Consider the following 20119-nt stretch of genomic DNA (forward strand, 5'->3'; position numbering starts at 1 on the left):
ACAACCCAATGATTATATCCCAGGATAAATTCGCTAGCAACAGCAAGCTATTTAGCTAAATTGCAATACATTTTTATTGCTTTTTGACCTGTCCCCAAATTAATGTAGTTGGTTCAGAGTTCGTTTTGATATTTCAACCTGCGTGTTCTGATCAGGTGTGAGTTGGCAAAATCATCAGGCGCACGATGGCGCGAGCGGTCTCGTCAGCATGTTAGCATGTTAGTATCAATGGGTGTCGTCATAGCCAGGTTTAGAGGCTTACCATCAATACACTATGGTCTTTTTGATCAAGAAATTGTAAGGAGCAACAATGACAAAATACCATGTGAACCCTGAAAGGCACAGCTTGAAGAATCTACTGTAAGGCCAAGGATATGTTTTGTCAGGAATTTGATTGATTACATTTACACTACCAAAGGTATGTGGACACCTGCTCTTCGAACATCTCATTCCAAAATCATGGAGATTAATATGGAGTTGGTCGTCTAGAATGGCATTGTATGCTATAGCATTAAGATTTCCCTTCACTGGAACTAAGAGGCCTAGCCCGAACCATGAAACAGCCCCAGACCATTATTACTCCTTCACCAAACATTACAGTTGACACTATGCATTAGGGCAGGTAGTGTATTTGTCCGTCAGACTGCCAGATGGTGAAGCATGATCCATCACTCCAGAGAATCTCATTTCCACTGCTCCAGAGTCCAATAGCAGCAAGCTTTACACCACTCCAGCCGATGCTTGCGTCGATGCTGCTCAGCCATGGAAACCCATGGAAACCCATTTAATGAAGCTCCCGATGAACAGTTCTTGTGCTTATGTTTCTTCCAGATGCAGTTTGGAACTCTTTAGTGAGTTTTGCAACTCGGTAGTGGGTGTTGCATCCATGGACAGACAATTTTTTACACGCTTCAGCACTTGGCGGCCCCATTCTGTGAGCTTGTGTGGCCTACCACTTCGTGGCTGAGCTGTTGTTGCTCCTAGACCTTTCCACTTCACAATAACAGCACTTACAGTTGACCAGGGCAACTCTAGCGGGGCAGAAATTTGACTGACTTGTTAAGGTGGCATCCTATCACGATGCTACGTTGAAAGTCACTGAGCTCTTCAGTAAGGCCATTCTCCTGCCAATGTTTGTCTATCAAGATTGCATGGCTGTGTGCTCGATTTTATACATCTGTTAGCAACGGGTGTGGCTGAAATATCCATATCCACTCATTTGAAGGGGTGTCCACATACTTTTGTATATATAGCGTATACAAAATTAAACCCAACTATGTCACATTAACCATTGATACTGCTGACAGGAATTTCATATAATTGTAAGGACTCGTTTGCACACATTTACGTTCATTTATTTGCAATAATTAATTTGTTCACTGTGACAACCATACTCCAATGCTGAGTGAACAATACAAAGACACAGACATTTATACACAATGTATTAAAAAAAATGTTATGAATGATAAACTAACAAACACCCATTAATTAATCAAACACTGTTACATGCATTAACAAATTACTTAAACCACGGGAATGTAATTGCTCTCAGATAACATTGTGTTTTTAATTAAAGCCCCCATGCAGTCTTTTGAATGTTTATATCAATGTATGTCTAATAAATCACTGTGTGTTTATTAAAAATAACTCCAAAGATACAGTACCAGTCAAACGTTTGGACATACCTACATACCCTATTCAAGGGTTTCTCTTTATTTTTACTATTTTCTACATTGTAGAATAATAGCAAAAGCATCAAACTATGAAATAACACATATGGAATCATGTAGTAACCAAAAAAAGTATTAAACAAATAAAAATATATTTGAAATTCCTAAAAAAGTAGCCAGCATTTACCTTAATGACAGCTTTGCACATTCTTGGCATTCTCTTAACCAGCTTCACATGGAATGCTTTTACAAACCTCTTGAAGAAGTTCCCACATATGCTGAGCACTTGTTGGCTGATTTTCCTTCACTCTGCAGTCCAACTCATCTCAAACCATCTCAATTGGGTTGAGGTCAGGTGATTGTGCAGGCCAGGTCATCTAATGCAGCACTCCATCACTCTCCTTCTTGGTCAAATAGCCCTTACACAGCCTGGGGGTGTGTTGGGTCATTGTCCTTTTCAAAAACAAACGATAGTCTCACTAAGTGCAAATTAGATGGAATGGCGTATGGCTGCAGAATGCTGTGGTAGCCATTGCTGATTATGTGTGTCTTGAGTTCTAAATAAATCACTGACAGTGTCACCAACAAAGCACCACCACACAATCACGCCTCTTCCATTCTTCACCGTGGGAAACACACGCAGAGATCTTCCATTCACCTACTCTGTGTCTCATAAAGACACGGAGGTTGGAACCAAAAATCTATCATTTGGACTCATCAGACCAAAGAACAGATTTCCACCAGTCTAATGTCCATTGCTTGTGTTTCTTGGCCCAAGCAAGTCTCTTCTTGTTGTTGGTGTCCTTTAGTAGTGGTTTCTTTGCAGCAATTCGACCATGAAGGCCTTATTCACGCAGTCTCCTCTTAACAGTTGATGTTGAGATCTGTCTGTTACTTGAACTCTGTGATGCATTTATTTGGTCTGCAATCTGAGGTGCAGTTAACTCTAATGAACTTATCCTCTGCAGCAGAGGTGACTCTGGGTCTTCCTTTCCTCTGGCGTCCCCATGAGAGCCAGTTTCATCATAACTAGTTTTTGCGACTGCACTTGAGGAACCTTTCAAAGTCCTTAATTTTTCACATTGACTTAAAGTAATGATGGACTGGCGTTTCTCTTTGCTTATTTTAGCTGTTCTTGCCGTAATATGGACTTGGCCTTTCACCAAATAGGGCTATCTTCTGTATTCCACCCCTACCTTGTCACAACACAACTGATTGCCACAAACGCATTAAGGAAAGAAATTCCACAAATTAACAAGGCACATCTTTTAATTGAAATGCAAAGCATGTGACTACCTCATGAAGCTGGTTGAGAGAATGCCTTTGACAGCTTTGCACTCTTGGCAAAGGGTGGCTACTTTGAAGAATCTCAAATATATTTTGATTTGTTTAACACTTTTTTTGGTTACTACATGATTCCATGTGTTATTTCATAGTTTTGATGTCTTCACTATTATTCTACAATGTAGAAAATAGGAAACAAAGAAAAACCCTGGAATAACTAGGTGTGTCCAAGCTTTTGACTGGTACTGTATGTTCTATCATTTATTTCCCTGAGCCTCCTTTTGCCATTGAAATGCTCAGACTGGTCGTGTGGGTGTGCAGATGAAAAAAAAGTTTATCAGTTCTTACACAAAAAGGACATTATAATCATTTCAGAGTGTACTTTCGACATTATAGTGTAGAATACTAAAAATACAAAAAATAATGGAAAAATCACATTAACTACACTGCCCATTTAAAAGGCTCAATAAGGCACTAAATCATCCTCTATGCTGACATTATGCAAACCTGCCATTGACTTGACAATTGTGCAGTGCAGCAGGGTGACTGGCACTGGGACTTTGGGATTCATTGAGATATTACATTTACTGGATTTAGTTTGGCTATTCTCTAAAGGAACTACCACAGGCAAAAAATCATTCCGCTGCTCATAATAACCTATTTGTCTGTGAGAAACAAATATTAAATGTATAAAATTCAGACTGATACATTATTGGAATGTCATTTGGAGACATCTATCCATTCTTTTCTGAATATAATACCTAATATAATGCCAACTCTCTAGAGCCTTAATTTTTTTGAAAAAGAGGCAAACATCCAACACTTGGCTTTGCTTTGTCACAACGATATCCGTCCATTCTTGTTGGTTCTAGAATGGAAGAGATGAGCTTAGCCCTCATGACCTTGACAAGGTAACAGACCTGGCCATCTATGGACAACATAGATGTATTTCTATGAGGAAAGCTGTCCATCAGGAGACGTCTGTAGAACCTTTAGTGTACAACTTATCTTTGTACTGTTGACCTAGATGTGTACATGGGCCACTGTAGACAAATAGTTGTCAAGTCATCAGCTGGTTGTTTGTGGTGTGAGCCACACAGATATCCTGACTGGCAGTGGAATGAGGGGACAGTCAAAGACTTAGGGGAGACAGGACAAATTCCTGTTGATCTTCCTTGTCCTAGTCATCCCGTGTCCCTCTCTCTTCCAATCACTACTGAGGATCTACAGATGGGCATGGTGGTGGGCGGGTAGGAGGTGGTGGCAGGGAGCCTCGTCCTGGTGGAAGGGGTAGAGCGCCGGTTGGGGATGCAGGTGGTGGAGGGGAGGGGGGGCACATAGGAGGAGGGGATATATACAGAGTGGTTGGAGGAAGGGCTCGAGTTGGAGGAGGAGTGTAAGGTGGAGGTGTAATGGTAAAAAAAGGAGGGGGTGTTGAGGGCAGTGTGGAGGTGGAGGATGGTGAAGGGGATGCTGGGGGGCTGTTGGGGGAGGGGGGAGCATGCCTTGGGGAGGCGGTGGACTAGATCCTCTTGGAGGTGTGTAGATGGGGGCTGAGTGATGGTTGTAGTGGGGGTAGCGAGGAGAAGGATTGAACTTGACCTGGGTGAAGTTCATGCATCGGCCCTGAAACGTAAGACAGAGACAAGGTGAGAAAAACGCAATGTACTACTTCTGAATCCACTGGTCTGTTGTAGAGGTGGTGTGCTTCATAGTAAAAGGCATTAAAAAGGTATGCATTATCCAGTCTCCACACATATCTAAAGCCCTGTTTATATCTGCCGCTAACATGAGTCCTTCATCTTGCCCGTTTATACTTATAAGATCTGATCAGTTCCCAATGTGTCTTTTAACTACGCCTGACAAAAATTGTGGGCACATCAGAATGAGGACAAGATCAGGGCAAATGACGCATGTTAGAACCAGGTATAAAAGTGGCTTGAGAGACAGAGCTCAGGATTAAAATTATGAAAGTCAGTCACATTGATGTTCCACAGACACCAGTGACAAGACACATCACAGGAGGTTGGTAACACCTTAAATTGGGAAGGACGGGCTCGTGGTAATGGCTGGAGCGGAATCAGTAGAATGGTATCAAATACGTCAAGCACGTTTGCTGCCATTCCATTCGCGCCGTTCCAGCCATTATTATGAGCTGTCCTCCCCTCAGCAGCCTCCACTGACACACTTTTATTTTATTGCTTTGTCAGGTGAGCTGGTCAGTTGAATTTGCTGTTAAATAAAATAAATCTGGAGGCATAACAACGTGGAATGGACTGATCGCTACACTAGATGTTCCTACATTATGGCAACCAACTTTTTAAGGGCATGTACATTGTCCGTCGTCTACACTTCTGTTTCATATTGCTGGGTTGGGGAGACAAACACACATTCTCTGATTTCCCCTTATGATTCATGTCTGCATAGTGTCAGTGCTAAATCCCAAAAAATATCCTTGCTGCAAAAAAAAGAAGATATTTGTGATGCTAAACAATGTCAAAGTCCTAATCCTTAAAAGGACAAAGATCAGAGAGTACCTATGATTTAAGATTCATGTATTTATATTCTAAACAATAGCCAGTGGTTTGGCTGGCTATTGTTTTGCGTCACCACAAGCCAGAACAGCTTCAATGCACCTTGGGATAGATTCTACACGTTTCTGGAACGCTATTAGGATGTCTACTGCTGACTACCAGAATTTTGGTATCTTATAAGGATTGTATGTAATTATCACAAGACAACTAGTGTTTAGTTTATTAATTCAAACATTTTAAAAAACATGCACATACAAAACGTAAAGCCATAAATGCACATAAGTAAAATCATTGAGGATAAAGTCTGGGACTTATTTCCATTGTGGTCTTCTTGAGACATTGTTGAACACAGTATGACAGAGAGATGATTATAAAACTAAAACAAAGCAGAAGAACATATCTTATCATTGCAATTACATCGTATGGTACATTCTAAATGGGCACAGAAGGCATCAAACAGTTGTTTTACTTTATTTTTAAAGCTGCCCACACTGGACAGTTTTTATGGGCAGAGGCAATTCCTCTCCGAGGCTCCAGTATACAAGAAAATACCTTTCCCAGCATTACTCCTGAACCTGTATAAGCACACATTTGCAACACCTGATCAGGTGCTGTGAGTGAGTGTGCATCCCTAATATGGAGAAAGTAATCAGTTAGACATCTGGGCGCAGAACCATAAATACTCCTGTAAACCAAACCCAGTCCATGGACTCACTTTCAGTACTACCCTGATCAGCTTGTTCTGGGCAATCTGAAGCTTCCCCTTCAGAAGCTTAGATAAGCCCCCAAACCAGGAAGTACTAGCGTAGTCAAAATGGCATTGAATGAGAGCAGTGGTTAACATTCATGGAGTCCTTGTCAAACCACTTGGACTTTTTAGCCAAAAACGCAGTTCTGGCCACCTTAACCTTCCCTAACACTTTAGTGGCCATGCTCACACCTCCCAGGCTTACATCAAGGATGCGTCCCAGGTAGCTAACAGAGATTTTAGTAGTCAGCACCTCACCCCATAACTCCACTCTGATTTCAGAGGACCTACACATTTTAGGTCTGGACCCCAAAATAACTGCGTCAGTTTTACTTAAGTGCAGCGCATCATCTCTAAGCCATTTGCTAATGTTAGTAAGCTCTGTACTAAGTATGCTCTCCAACATATTTGTACTTTTATGAGACAACATAAATGTATAGTCATCCGCATAAAGGAAAAGACGACAAGAACAGGCATCGTTCATATCGTTTATAACAGTAGAGGCCCAAGCACGCTCCCTTGCGGAATGCCAAAACTCATTGGTTTTGTCAGAGACAGTGAACCATTAACCTCTTCCACTTGCTCCCTACCTGACAAATAGGACTTTACCTAGCCTATAGGGATACTGCTTAACCCTAGTGCCTCTAGTTTGGAGATTAGGTGACAGTGGTTAACTGTATCAAAGGCCTTCTGTTGGTCAAGCAGTACCATTCCACACAGATTTCCCTCATCAATCTCTTTCCTGATGAAGTCAGTCAAGTAAAGTAGATGTGAATAAGTGGAGTATGTTTCTCTGAACCCTGACTGAAAATCATTCATTAGACTTGGTTGACATATTCATAAATTTGCTTATGTACAAATCTCTCCAGGATCTTTGATGGTATACCGAGGGTAGATACAGGCCTATAATTCCCAGGGTCAGACTTTATCCCCTTATACAGAGGTATAACTTTAGCTTGTTTCATCCCTGGGAAAGATGCCTTGTTCAACAGAAAGATTAACAATATAGGTAATAATCTCAGCAGAATCTCTAAGAAACCTCACAGGAATATTATCCAGGCCTGTGGTTTTTGGGCATTTAAGCTTCACTAGTGTACTGGCTATTTTAGCTGTTGCTACCTTTACAAAAGAGAACGTTTGGCTCTGCATAATACTTATTGACTTGATTGTTTCCATACAAACCAGAACTGGTGGGCAGCTTGCTTACCAGCTTACTGGCAACAGTTTGTTTTTGGTAGAACTACTACACCATAGTTCCTTAAAATGATCTCCAAAGCTTTTTAGGGTAATTTTTGCTCTCAATGATTTCAAAAATCAGCAAAGTAACCCCGCTTAGCTTCATCCATCCTTCTCTGTGCTTCATTTGTGACGTTTATATAGGAGAAAAATCAGGCTGCTCTTGAGTCTAGAATGTCATGATTAAATCAAGGGCTCGCTCCGCTTTACCCTGACCCGTCTTAGGGGAACCATCACATTCACCACATCAAGGAATCTACATTTCACTTCCCAGGCACTGTCTACCCCTACACTATCCAGCACAGGTGCCCAGTCAAGTTTACCCACTTGCTCCCTAAACATTTCAACACTGTTGTTTAACAGTTTAGTGACACCTAAATATATCTTTAAAAACTCTCCTTGTGCAAAATGTAATAAAAATTTATATTACTATTACTCTGAAAAATGTTGGATTTATCAGACATCAACAATAAGTCAATCAAACTTTGCACTGTTTCACATACCCTGGTGGATCTTTTATCATTTGGGTCAGAGCAAATAATCTACAGAAGTGCATAAATATAGTCATCTGGTTGGGCTATCCAGGTTGGGCTATCCATTTTGCAGACATCAGTATTGAAATCACCTAACAAAATGATTTCCTTCACCAGGGAATCACTACAGTTTGATAATTTAGAGACCTTAATAGAATTCATTCTGATTGGCAGGCCGTAACACACCCAACAAAAATCAGCTTGTTATTGGGAAACCAGACATCCAGCCAGACAATGTCCACATCATCGATTAAATCCAAACTGACTTTATAAGCAATATTTGAGCTTACAAAGGCAAATAAACCCCCACCGTTCTGATTCCGATCCTTCCTGACAGAGTAATTGTCCATCTCAATTTCTGATTCACGAACAGATGAATCCCACCGTCTCTGTAAAACATAAGTCACCCACCTCTAATTTGCGAACCAACAGGCATATCTAATCAATTTTCGGTAGTAGGATTCTGGCGTTTAAATGTAAACCTCGCTGAATTCCCGATCCACTTGTAACCTCCTCCCGCTGCACTGCCTCTGCTGCTATGGAGCACCCCTCCCCAGGTGCACGCATTGCCAGCTCACCTACCGCTGCTCTGTCGTCCTCACCACCACGTTCCCCGCCTCTGGTGGCCTGTGCGCTGCTGTGGAGCCCCCCTCCTCTGGTGCGCTCTCCATCCTAGGTGAGTCCTCTGGTCCCACTCCACCTTCAATGCTCACACACCCCCGCGGTACAGCACACCGACAGCGAAGGTAAGTTTCATTGACCCCATGCCCAAAACTAGGACGGCTGCATTTTAGATTAATCAACTGCACGCATTCCAAACATACCAAAGCTTTGCAGTTAGTCTTAACCCAACGTTTGCAGGAGGTGCATAGGCCGTTTAATGGTGTTTGTGATAAACTGAGGTGGAGGGCATTGATGGATATCACTCAATAGGAGAAGGCATAGAGTTATAAGATCTCAACAAGTAATTTGTGATTTCTTACTGGCCTTGGATGATTGTTTTGGTTTGTGCCATGGCCTATTGAAGTATATAACATTCCTTCCAAATCCGAAGTGCTAGATGCCATCAAAAGTGTTGGCAGGGCTGAGAAGTTGCTGAAAATGTACCATTCTTTCATCTAGATGCAGATGCAATTATTTCCAGTGATGTTTAAAACAAACAAATTAAAAAAGTGCTGCCACCATGCTAAATTTGCCGATTGCCATCTTGCACACACTTTTAGTGGCCCTTGAGTACAGCAGATTATCACAGGTGTCTATAATTATCTCTGGCCGTCTGTGCGGCAATATCACATGGAAGATTAAATAAGATGATTTTAAAATAATAGGTAGGACAAAGACGTAAAACATGATTCTAAATATAAACCAGCAACTCAGTGAATACCATTGGTGTTTGATATGAGGGTTTAAGCATGAAATATACTTTAGAAATGCACATGCACCATGTCAATATGTGTCACACTGGTGGCATTTGTGGAAAAAGTCAATAGTTGAAAGAGTTCATTGAAAATGTTGCCATTGATTATTTAATTAATTTGGCAATTTTCTCTTGAACATATGGTCTATCTGCTAGAAACTCATGAACAACATTGACACCGATATAAAAATGAATACTATATATGGATAAAACATTTTTTAAAGATTGGTAATTAACAAGAAATCAATGGCAAAATTACTGAAGATTCTGGTAAGTTTGATAAATGACCAGTAGCTTTGCAACCCTAATGTCACCACCTCAACGTTTTCCTTGTCTCTAATTGGGCTCAGCTCTCTCCCGACTAGCCCTGTCAAGGCACTGGAAAATTGGATAAAGGGCATCGGACTGAGTAGGTAATGTCCAGAGGCAGTATTGCTTGTGTCCTGACCAGATTCTGTCCCTCGCAGATGCATTGATTTGAGGTGAACGAAAAACAAATGCCTTGACTTGAGATCTTAATTGCAACCAGAGCAGCCTTGTTCACTGAGAGTCAACAACTGAGAGTCAACAAGCTCTCCACCTAGCTTCCTGTGTACTAATTAACAGCTTTCTGAAGGTTGAACTCCTACTGTTAATTATGAAAGGCTTAGTGGTGATTAAAGCCAGCAGTCATCTATAGTGTGATAGGCAATAGAGTGTCATTTTTATTTTGTAGCTTTTTTCTCGTGTGCCATCCTTTGCTGAAGGCAATGTCATGAGTCATGACAATGTTCCACATTTTCTGATGTCTCTGTGTCATTTCCACTGTCTCTCGTCACCATCTTACGGTGGAAAGTGCAGGCCAATGGAGCTGCAGTAAACAGTTCTACCTAAGAAAACTGCATTGGTCTTTGTTTGCAGTCAGTGTCCAAAACCTTTCATGTGCCCCCTGCATGCCCCAGTGCTTACCCTTGCCCTGCTGGGTACCTTACACTCTTAGAAAAAATTGTTCCAAAAGGGTTCTGCAGCTGTCCCCATAGGAGAACTCTTTTTGGTTCCATGTAGAAAACTAGGTTTAAGTGAAGGAGGAAGTAGAGTCTACAGAATCAATATTCCTCTCTGTTCTCCCTCCCAGCCCCCAGCCCAGTCACACCGGACCACAGCTCTTATCACAAGCCTGTAACTCTCCAAGGACAGGTTCTGAACAGTAGAAGTCAGCCAGTCTGGGAGGAGGAGTTGTCAAGAGGGGTTATATTTAATTTACCTTCTGTTAAAAACATCTGAGGTCGATGTCCGTGGCCGCGCTAAAAATTGTTGACATCAACACCTTTTATTAAATAAAACCCTGTGTGTTTACACTAGAGACTTCCTGTTTTTGCATGGGCTGCATCGCATCAAGGCCCAGGATTCCGGTCTGGAAGCACGCTTTCAAATTACCAGAGGATAGTTAACTACCCTAAGGCCCAGCAAGACAATTCCCATAGACGGCCCCATAAAGAAGCCAAATTAGAAAATTCCTAATAAGTGACTTTAGTCATCACATGCATTGAATTATTCAAATGATTGTCGCTGATGCCGTCCCCCCCCATCACTCACAGCCGAAGATATGAACATTTTATATTCATACTCTGATGTTATGAGCCCAGCTGGCGAGGGGGAAGTGGCGGATGGTTTGTTTAGCTGTCCACATGCTTGGCACACTCCCTGAGCTGGCTGAGTTCCCGGAGAATGTTCGCGTGATCCAGCTGTCTGTCCACATGCATAGTAATCCCAGTAAAACCGGATCTAGAAAGATGGCAGCAAATTCGAAATGGCGTATGTGAGTGTGAGTAGTGTACGTTGAAAACAACGGTTGGTTATCTTGGAGGCTGAGTCCATTTCTTTAATAGCTCAATGGTCGCAATCCACTGAATCAGTGTTTGAGCTAGTAACTATTTGGATCTCACTATCGAAACCTGAGACTCAGAGGCTCCACAAGAGTCGTCTGAAGGTAACCCGGTACTGGGTGGTAGAAATGAATACAAGTGAATATGGGGTAGAATGTGCCAAAACAAAAGGGGTTAAATATATGTAAAAAAAAATATATATATATATAACCTTAGCTTTCTCATATCGCTCAGATACAGGACAAACACTTAAAAACAAACATTCTTCCTTTTGATTTGTTTTTTTGACTGTTTTCCAATGTATGAATGTGTTATTCAATGCATTTCTATGGGTTAACAGCAGTAAGGCCAAATTCAATGTTTCATCAAATAATGTTTTTATACTTTGTTTATGCCTACAGGGGTTCTAAAATAAAATAGCAAAATGCTCAATGCTATAACCATCTGAAAACAATTCCATATGTTAGCTTAGTAGATATCACCCTCTGAAGTGAGTTGAGTGGACGGGGGTGAACTCATTCAATTGGGATTCTCTCTTTCTATGTCTGCTTTATTGCTAACAGCTGTGCCTATTTCAGTTGCTACATTTTCTGTTGTTTCAAAATGTACTCCTGCCAACCCCTATGCCAAGCCTGATTCATGAGTCACCAAATAAAAACAGACTGGCTTTATGGAGGTGGTGGGAGTGATGGGGTTAATTATATTGCCTCCCGAGTGGCACAGTGGTCTAAGGCACGTGACATTAAAAACCTAATTCCCTTTTTGCTTGGATTTCATAGTTCCCTATTTAAATATAACGTACATACTCTGCCAGTCAAACGTTTTAGAACACCTACTCATTCAAGGGTTTTTCTTTATTTTTACTATTTTCTACATTGTGGAATAATAGAAGACATCAAAACTATGAAATAACTCATGCAATAATGTAGTAACCTCCCAAAAAGTTTTAAACAAATCAACAAATATTTTGTATTTGAGATTCTTCAAAGCTTTGCACACTCTTGGCATTCTCTCAAACAGCTTCATGAGGTAGTCACCTGGAATGCATTTCAATTAACAGGTTTGAGCCAATCAGTTGTGTTGTGAGAAGGCAGAGGTGGTATGCAGAAGATAGCCCTATTTGGTAAAAGACCAAGTCCATATTATGGCAAGAACAGCTCAAATTAGTAAAGAGAAACGACAGTCCATCATTACTTTAAGACATGAAGGTCAGTCAATCTGGAACATTTCAAGAAATTTGAAAGTTTCTTCAAGAGCAGTTGCAAAACTCATCAAGCGCTATGATGAAACTGTCTCTCATGAGGACGCCACAGGAAAGGAAAACCCAGAGTCACCTCTGCTGCAGAGGATAAGTTAGAGCTATCAGCCTCAGAAATTGCAGACCAAATAAATGCTTCAGAGTTCAAGTAACAGACAGATCTCAACATCAACTGTTCAGAGGAGACTGCGCGAATCCGGCCTTCATGGTCAAATTGCTGCAAAGAAATCACTACTAAAAGGACACCAATAACAAGAAGAGACTTGATTGGGCCAAGAAACACGAGAAAGGGACATTAGACCGGTGGAAATCTGTCCTTGGGTCTGATGCGTCCAAATTTTTGATTTTTTTTGTCCCAACCGCTGTGTCTTTGTGAGATGCAGAGTAGGTGAATGGATGATCTCATGTGTGGTTCCCACCATGGAGCATGGAGGTGGTGGTGTGATGGTGCTTTGCAGGTGACACTGTCTGTGATTTATTTAGACTTCAAGGCACACTTAAGCAGCATGGCTACCAAAGCATTCTGCAGCGATATATCATCCCATCTGATTTGCGCTTAGTGGGACTATTATTTGTTATTCAACAGGACAATGACCCAACACACCTCCAGGCTGTGTAAGGGCTATTTGAGCAAGAAGGAGAGTGATGGAGTGCTGCATCAGATGACCTGGCCGCACAATCACCTGACCTCAAACCAATTGAGATGGTTTGAGATGAGTTGGACCGCAGAGAAGGAAAAGCAGCCAACAAGTGCTCAGCATATGTTCCTCATGAAGCTGGTTGAGAGAATGCAAAGAAGTGTGCAAAGCTGTTATCAAGGCAAAGGGTGGCTACTTTGAAGAATCTAAAATGGCTACTTTCCATATGTGTTATTTCCTAGTTTTGATGTCTTCACTATTATTCTACAATATAGAAAATAGTTTTTAAAAAATAAAAAAAATAAAAAAATAAATTACAAAAATAAAAAATAAATAATAAATTACATGCAGTATTGTCAGACCTCAAATAATGCAAAGTAATTTTTTAAACAGCAAATACTAATGTTTTAATTTAGGAAGAGTTCAGAAATAAATATTTGGTGGAATAACCCTGATTTTCAATCCAAGCTTTCATGTGTCTTGGCATGCTCTCCACCAGTCTTTCACATCGATGTTGGGTGACTTTATGCTTCTCCTGGCGCAAAAGAAATTCATGTGACCATCCATCTTCCTCTTGATCACATTCCAGGGGTTTTCAAAGGGGTTCAGGTCTGGAGATTGGGCTGGTTCAGGGTCTTGATCTGACAGGGTCTTGATCTGGTGGTCCTCCATCCACACCTTGATTGACCTGGCTGTGTGGCATGGAGCATTGTCCTGCTGGAAAAAACAATCCTCAGAGTTTGGGAACATTGTCAGAGCAGAAGGAAGCAAGTTTCCTTCCAGGACAACATTGCACGTGGCTTGATTCATGCATCCTTCACAAAGACAAATCTGCCCGATTCCAGCCTTGCTGAAGCACCCCAGATCATCACCGATCCACCAGATTTCAGTGGGTGTGAGACCTGGAGAGGCCTACAAGCCACAATGTCTTGCACCCACTGTGATGATCTGGGGGATTCGCCTCTTCACTGTTGACATTGAGACTGGTGCTTTGCAGGTACTATTTATTGAAGCTGACAGTTGAGGACTCGTGAGGCGAGTCCTCAACTAGACACTAATGTACTTGTCCTCTTGCTCAGTTGTGCACCGGGGCCTCCCACTCCTTCTATTCTGGTTAGCGCCAGTTTGCACTGTTCTGTGAAGGGAGTAGTACCCAGCGTTGTACAAGATCTTCAGTTTCTTGGCAATTTCTCACATGGAATAGCCTTCATTTCTCAGAACAAGAATAGACTGATGAGTTTCAGAAGAAAGGTCTTTGTTTCTGGCCATTTTGAGCCTGTAATCGAATCTGCACCAGATACTCAACTAGTCTAAAGAAGGACAGTTTTAATTATTCTTTAATCAGCACAAGTTTCCAGCTGTGCTAACATAATTGCAAAAGGGTTTTCTAATGATCTATTACCCTTTTAAAATTATCAACTTGGATTAGCTAACACAACGTGTCATTGGAACACAGGAGTGATGGTTGCTGATAATGGGCCTATGTAGATATTCCATTATACAAATCTGACGTTTCCAGCCATAGTCATTTACAACATTAGCAATGTCTACACTGTATTTCTGATCAATTTGATGTTATTTTAAATGGACAAAAAAAATAGGTTTTTCTTTCAAAAAGAAGGGCATTTCTAAGTGACCCCAAACTTTTGAATGGTAGTGTATATAATTATTTAATTTATTTCATTTCATTGTCATTTAGCAGACACTCTTATCCAGAGCGACTTACATTAGTGCATTCATCTGTAGATAGCTAGGTGAGACAACAAAATATCACAATTGTAGCAAGTACCTTTCCCCCAACAAAGTTGTTCAGCAAAGTCAGTGCTCGTAGGAAAAGACAAGCACTCAATGCACTTGGGGTAGGTAAAACCTTCTTGTTAAATAGTTGAACTTCAGAACCTTTCGGTCTGAGAGATTTAAACAGGTCAATAAACATCATGTGGTGATATAATAGTATAGCTAAAGTACTGTATGTTTTAGAGACTCCTGTACATAACAATTGTGTTACTGCACATGTCAGTTGGTTACAGGTTTCTGGATCAGGAAAAGTGCAAAGAGAAGTCGTTTTCCTGCCATGGAAACCATGATGTATTTCAGGGAGCACTGGGTTCATTCTGAAGCAGTCAGAGTTGGCTTGTATAAGTGGGTCTGATTATTGTCCTCACATGAGCCTTGCTCGGTCTACATGTATTCAGCTTGTTGGCTCTTACCTTGTCTCCTGGGTGTGGCCTCAACACAGACACGCGGTCATAGCCTTTCGACAGCAACACCCACAGAGCGTCCAATTTGCCCTGCAATCACAGAGCAGTACACAATACCAATAAGACCTTTTAAGATGCTTTTTGTTTTTTTGTGGGTTTGTGTGTATTGTGACTAAGTCACTATACAGCATGTATATTTACACTCCAACTCCACAAATTTGTCATTGAATGCCTATCTGTCACCAACAAGAGGATTCACTTTGTAGATCGTAATCCGATTTAATGATAAAACATCTGACTCAGATTATTTCAATTTTCCTCCTCAAAGCCAGAGCCTGAACAAATGATATTTGATCATTGTGAATTCTGCATAGACCCAGCCACTGCTAAGAGGTTGGAAAATAATCTGTTTTTCTTCACAAAACTGCAAGCTCTGCAGCCCTTGTCTCTTGGAGGTCAGTCAAATGTGTATCTGGTTTATATTAGCTATCCCCTGCTGACTGTCAGGATGTATAGAACAATGCCTTTAACTAGCTCCTGGACCTGTGTGTAGGGGCACCATGCCAGTGGTCACCTAAGGACTGGGACACCAACACTCAAATGTTCCACATGAAATTCCTACATAGTCAACTCCAGCTTCAACCCATCCCATCAGTCTATACACAAGATATACAAAACATTAAGAACACCTTCCTAATACTGACTTGCACCCCCCCCCCCCCATCTGGACACCTTCAAATCTTTGGGGCATGGACTCTACCAGGTGTCAAAAGCGTTCCACAGGGATGCTGGCCCATGTTGACTCCAATGCTTCCCACAGTTGTGTCAAGTTGGCTGGATGTTCTTTGGGTGGTGGACCATTCTTGATACACATGGGAAACTGTTGAGCGTGAAAAACCTAGCACCGTTGCTGTTCTTGACACAAGCCTGTGTGCCTGGCACATACTACCATACTCTGTTCAAAGGCACTTAAATATTTTGTTTTGCACATTCACCCTCTGAATGGCACACATACACAATCCATGTCTCAATTGTCTCAAGGCTTAAGAATCCTTTTTTAACCTGTCTCCTCCCCTTCACTAAATTGATGTAAGTGGATTTAACAAGGGACAACAATAAGGGATCATAGCTTTCACCTGTATTCACCTGGTCAGTCTATGCCAAGTTCATAATGTTTTGTACACTCTGTGTATATAATATAGGAAGCCATGTTGTGTATGTGATTGAACTTGACAGCTTTGTGTGCAATGCGTTTCTTTTATATTGGCCATGTTAATACCTTGATTGGTGAGTACCACTTGTGAGGGCCTGGAGGCTTGCGCATGCCATTATTGAGAATGCGGGTGGGGGACTGTATGAACTCCTGCTCAGGCATTTTCACCCTGGCATTCTTTGCCTTCTCCAGTTTGGCTCCCTCCTCAGTAGAGCCTTTCTCACCCCAACGCACCTGACAAATAATAACAAGCAGAGATTTTTAAACATGTCTAGCTTCATTTCAACCTGGCACATTCAATTTGTCACAGTCTACACCTGTTGTTTATGAAGCATAACAGTGAAATGCTTACCTACGGGCCCTTCCCAACAACTCAGAGAGAAAAATTGAGGAAAAATAACACAAGGAACAAATACACAATGAGTAACGATAACTTGGCTATATACAGGGAGTACCAGTACCGAGTCGAGGTGCAGGAGTACGAGGTAATTGAGGTAAATATTTATAGATAATGAACAGTAGCAGCAGCGTATATGAGGAGTCGAAAAAGTTAGTGCAAAAAGGGTCAATGCAGATAGTCTGACCAGCTCTTTGGTTAACTATTTAGCAGTCTTATGGCTTTGGGGTAGAAGCTGTTCAGGGTTTGTTGGTTCCAGACTTGGTGCATTGGTACTGCTTGCCATGCGATAGCAGAGCGAACAGTCTATGACTTGGGTGGCTGGAGTCTGACAATTTTTAGGTGCTTCCCCTGACAGCGCCTGGTATAGAGGTCCTGCGTACTGGTGCATACTGGGCCGTACGCAGCACCACCCTCTGTAGCGCCTTGTGTTCAGATGCAGAGCAGTTGCCATACCAGGCGGTGATCCAGCCAGTCAAGCTCTCTATGGTGCAGCTGTCGAACTTTATGAGGAGCTAAGGGCCCCTGCCAAATATTTTCAGCCTCCTGAGGGAGAAGAGGCATTATCGTGCCCTCTTCACAACTGTGTTGGTGTGTTTGGACCATGATAAGTCCTTGGTGATGTGGACACCGAGGAACTTTAAGCACTCAACCCGCACCACTACAGCCCCGTCGATGTGAATGGGGGCGCGCTCGGCCAACCACATAGTGTGTGCTTGATTGTTTGCCATTGCTGATCTGTCAAACAGAGTTCCTAGATCAAATAGCATGGAGAGAACAGTTGTAGATTGACAGACGATTGAGGGCAAGTACAGTATTATGAAATCAGCTTGTCAGAGCTTAAATACAGCAGGGTTCCAGCGAAGCTCACCTCCATCCTTTTGATTCCACCCACACCTCTGCCCCCATAGTAGGAGGCATCGACCGTGGGCCACTTCTTCTTAGGCATCCCATCTTCTTCCTCATCCTGGGGGGGGGAATAGTGTAAAGATCCCACTCTTTGCACAATGTCCCAAACAGGGTAATACAAATTCAGGGTGTGAGATAATTAATCATTTCATACAACACTGGCACTGTCGGTTCTGAGGTACAGCCTATACACCAAGCACTCTGCCTCTCCATCTCTCATATACCCTACTTACAATCTAATAGTTCAAGCCCTGAGTATGATTTCCTTTTCATGTCTAAATTAGTCTCCTTCTCCTCTCTCTCCCCCTCGCCTTCTCCCGTCCAGTCCATGGCATGCGTCAGATCAGAGGAAATGACCGAGCCCACAGCCCCCCTCATGTTTCAGCTCTTTAATAGACCCAGATTCACACTAATCGAATCCATCAGGCCTATGATCAGGGCCTGCCAGAGAGGAGGCGGAAATAACAACAGGCTGACGCCATCGCCCTCACAGAGACACGGACAATGGGCAAAAAGCTTCACAGAAAACTGGAGGAGATACCTCCTGTATGATTTAATTGAATTAGAGGAGTGGGGGAGATGATTACTTCACACTTTTTGTGTATATTCCATGTGCTTGTTAATGAGGGGATTTTATGACAATATCTTACACAAACCTCTGAAAGGACGGGTAAATCTATGATATACAAGTTGAGAAGAAAAGTACATTGGACTGTCACTATACACCTTTTTGGCTGCCTCTCTATTCTTTCCTGACTTTACAACCAAAGTTGCATCCAGAAATGGAACAAAGGATTTATACTAAAAGGAAAATAATTTCAATATTATTAAATGAGTATGGGCTGTAAAAACTGTGTCATTAAATAGAATTCCGTTGCTAGTTGAGAATGTTTCGTAACTAGAGTCATTTGCGATGCTGTATTATTGTAAAGAAAATATTATATAAGAATTATTTGATTAATCAGATTAGTCAGTGAATTCCCAGTGGGATCTCAAGGGACTCCAAAACAGATGGCTCTTAAATAAGGCCTTAATTGAAAGCTTAAACTAAAAAAAGGAATCCCATATAGTGATCTAAACAGACAATTATTCTCAGCTTTATTATCATCATACAGGGAGGTATAGAAATGGATTATCAGTTTGTACAGTGACCAGAGATGGGTCTGTTCAAAGAAGCTCTCATGCCTTTTTATCAGAATGTTTTTGCTGAGAGTAAGGGCTGGTTTAGGACAAGATGAGCTGAGGGGAAAGACGGGCTTCATAGTGGGAGGGTGTTGTCCTCATGACATGGGTGGAAGAAACATCTTGGTCATATGTCAGTCTATAAAACCCAGGGGAATATTAAAAGGTCAGTGAGTTGAGGTTATTGAAGAAAATGGACCATAAGCAATGGGTTCCTACACCTATTAAAAACTCCAAATGGATGTGCTACATGTCAGCCAGTCCACTATCCTTGTAGCCTAGTTTTTTTCTCTCGTGGATAGGGAATATACATCAAGGATAACTGTTGTTCAGTAAAAATCTCCAAAAAAAGAATGTGACTACTTTAACTATAAAACAAATGGCTGCAAGTGTATTTATGTTCTGCTTAATGGCCATTACATAATTTAACAGCCATATCATTGTGTAACAGTGAGTGAATGGAAACTTTTCTTCTGGAGAATAGAAGATATAAAATATATTAAACCCCCCCCCCTCCCCCCAAAAAGAAAAATAATCAACATCAAGGGTTTACCTACCGAACTGTCTTCCACTACCGCTGGTGGGGGCTCATGGATAATCTATGGTGAGAGAGAGAGGGGGGGGGGGGTTACACTCGTGACATGAATGTAAAAAACAAATGTACTTCAAAAACACATTAAAATATATGTCACAGTAATGTGTGCCAAAAACAGGGTTGCATGAAAACACATGGCTCAGGAATTGTTTTTCTCTCTCCTTTTTCCTACTATTTACAGGGGGGTGGGGGAATAGTAAAAGACATGCGAGTCTATGCTCCACGCTCACTTGTTTTTCTGTTTTTAGCTATGAGGAAATTCAAGAAACCCTGTGTAAAATGTGTTCCAGAAAAAAGGACATCTTTTAACTACCAGCTCCTCCTGCTGGATTTTGGCAGAGCCCTGTGATGATGTAGAAGAATATTAAAATCATTGAGATGTTTAGTAAATATTGATAATCTGTATTTTCCTCATTCACTTTGCTAAATCTATAGGAAA

The 20119-nt window shown here is 41.5% G+C and overlaps 1 pseudogene; it reads right to left on the reverse strand.

Annotated features, from left to right (window-relative positions):
- Positions 1–1339: 1339 nt before the first annotated feature.
- The window catches only part of LOC135514113 (anthrax toxin receptor 1-like), a 47053-nt pseudogene continuing 28273 nt past the window's right edge, over positions 1340–20119 (reverse strand).

Source organism: Oncorhynchus masou, chromosome 25, assembly GCF_036934945.1.
Source record: "Oncorhynchus masou masou isolate Uvic2021 chromosome 25, UVic_Omas_1.1, whole genome shotgun sequence".
Lineage (NCBI taxonomy): Eukaryota > Metazoa > Chordata > Actinopteri > Salmoniformes > Salmonidae > Oncorhynchus > Oncorhynchus masou.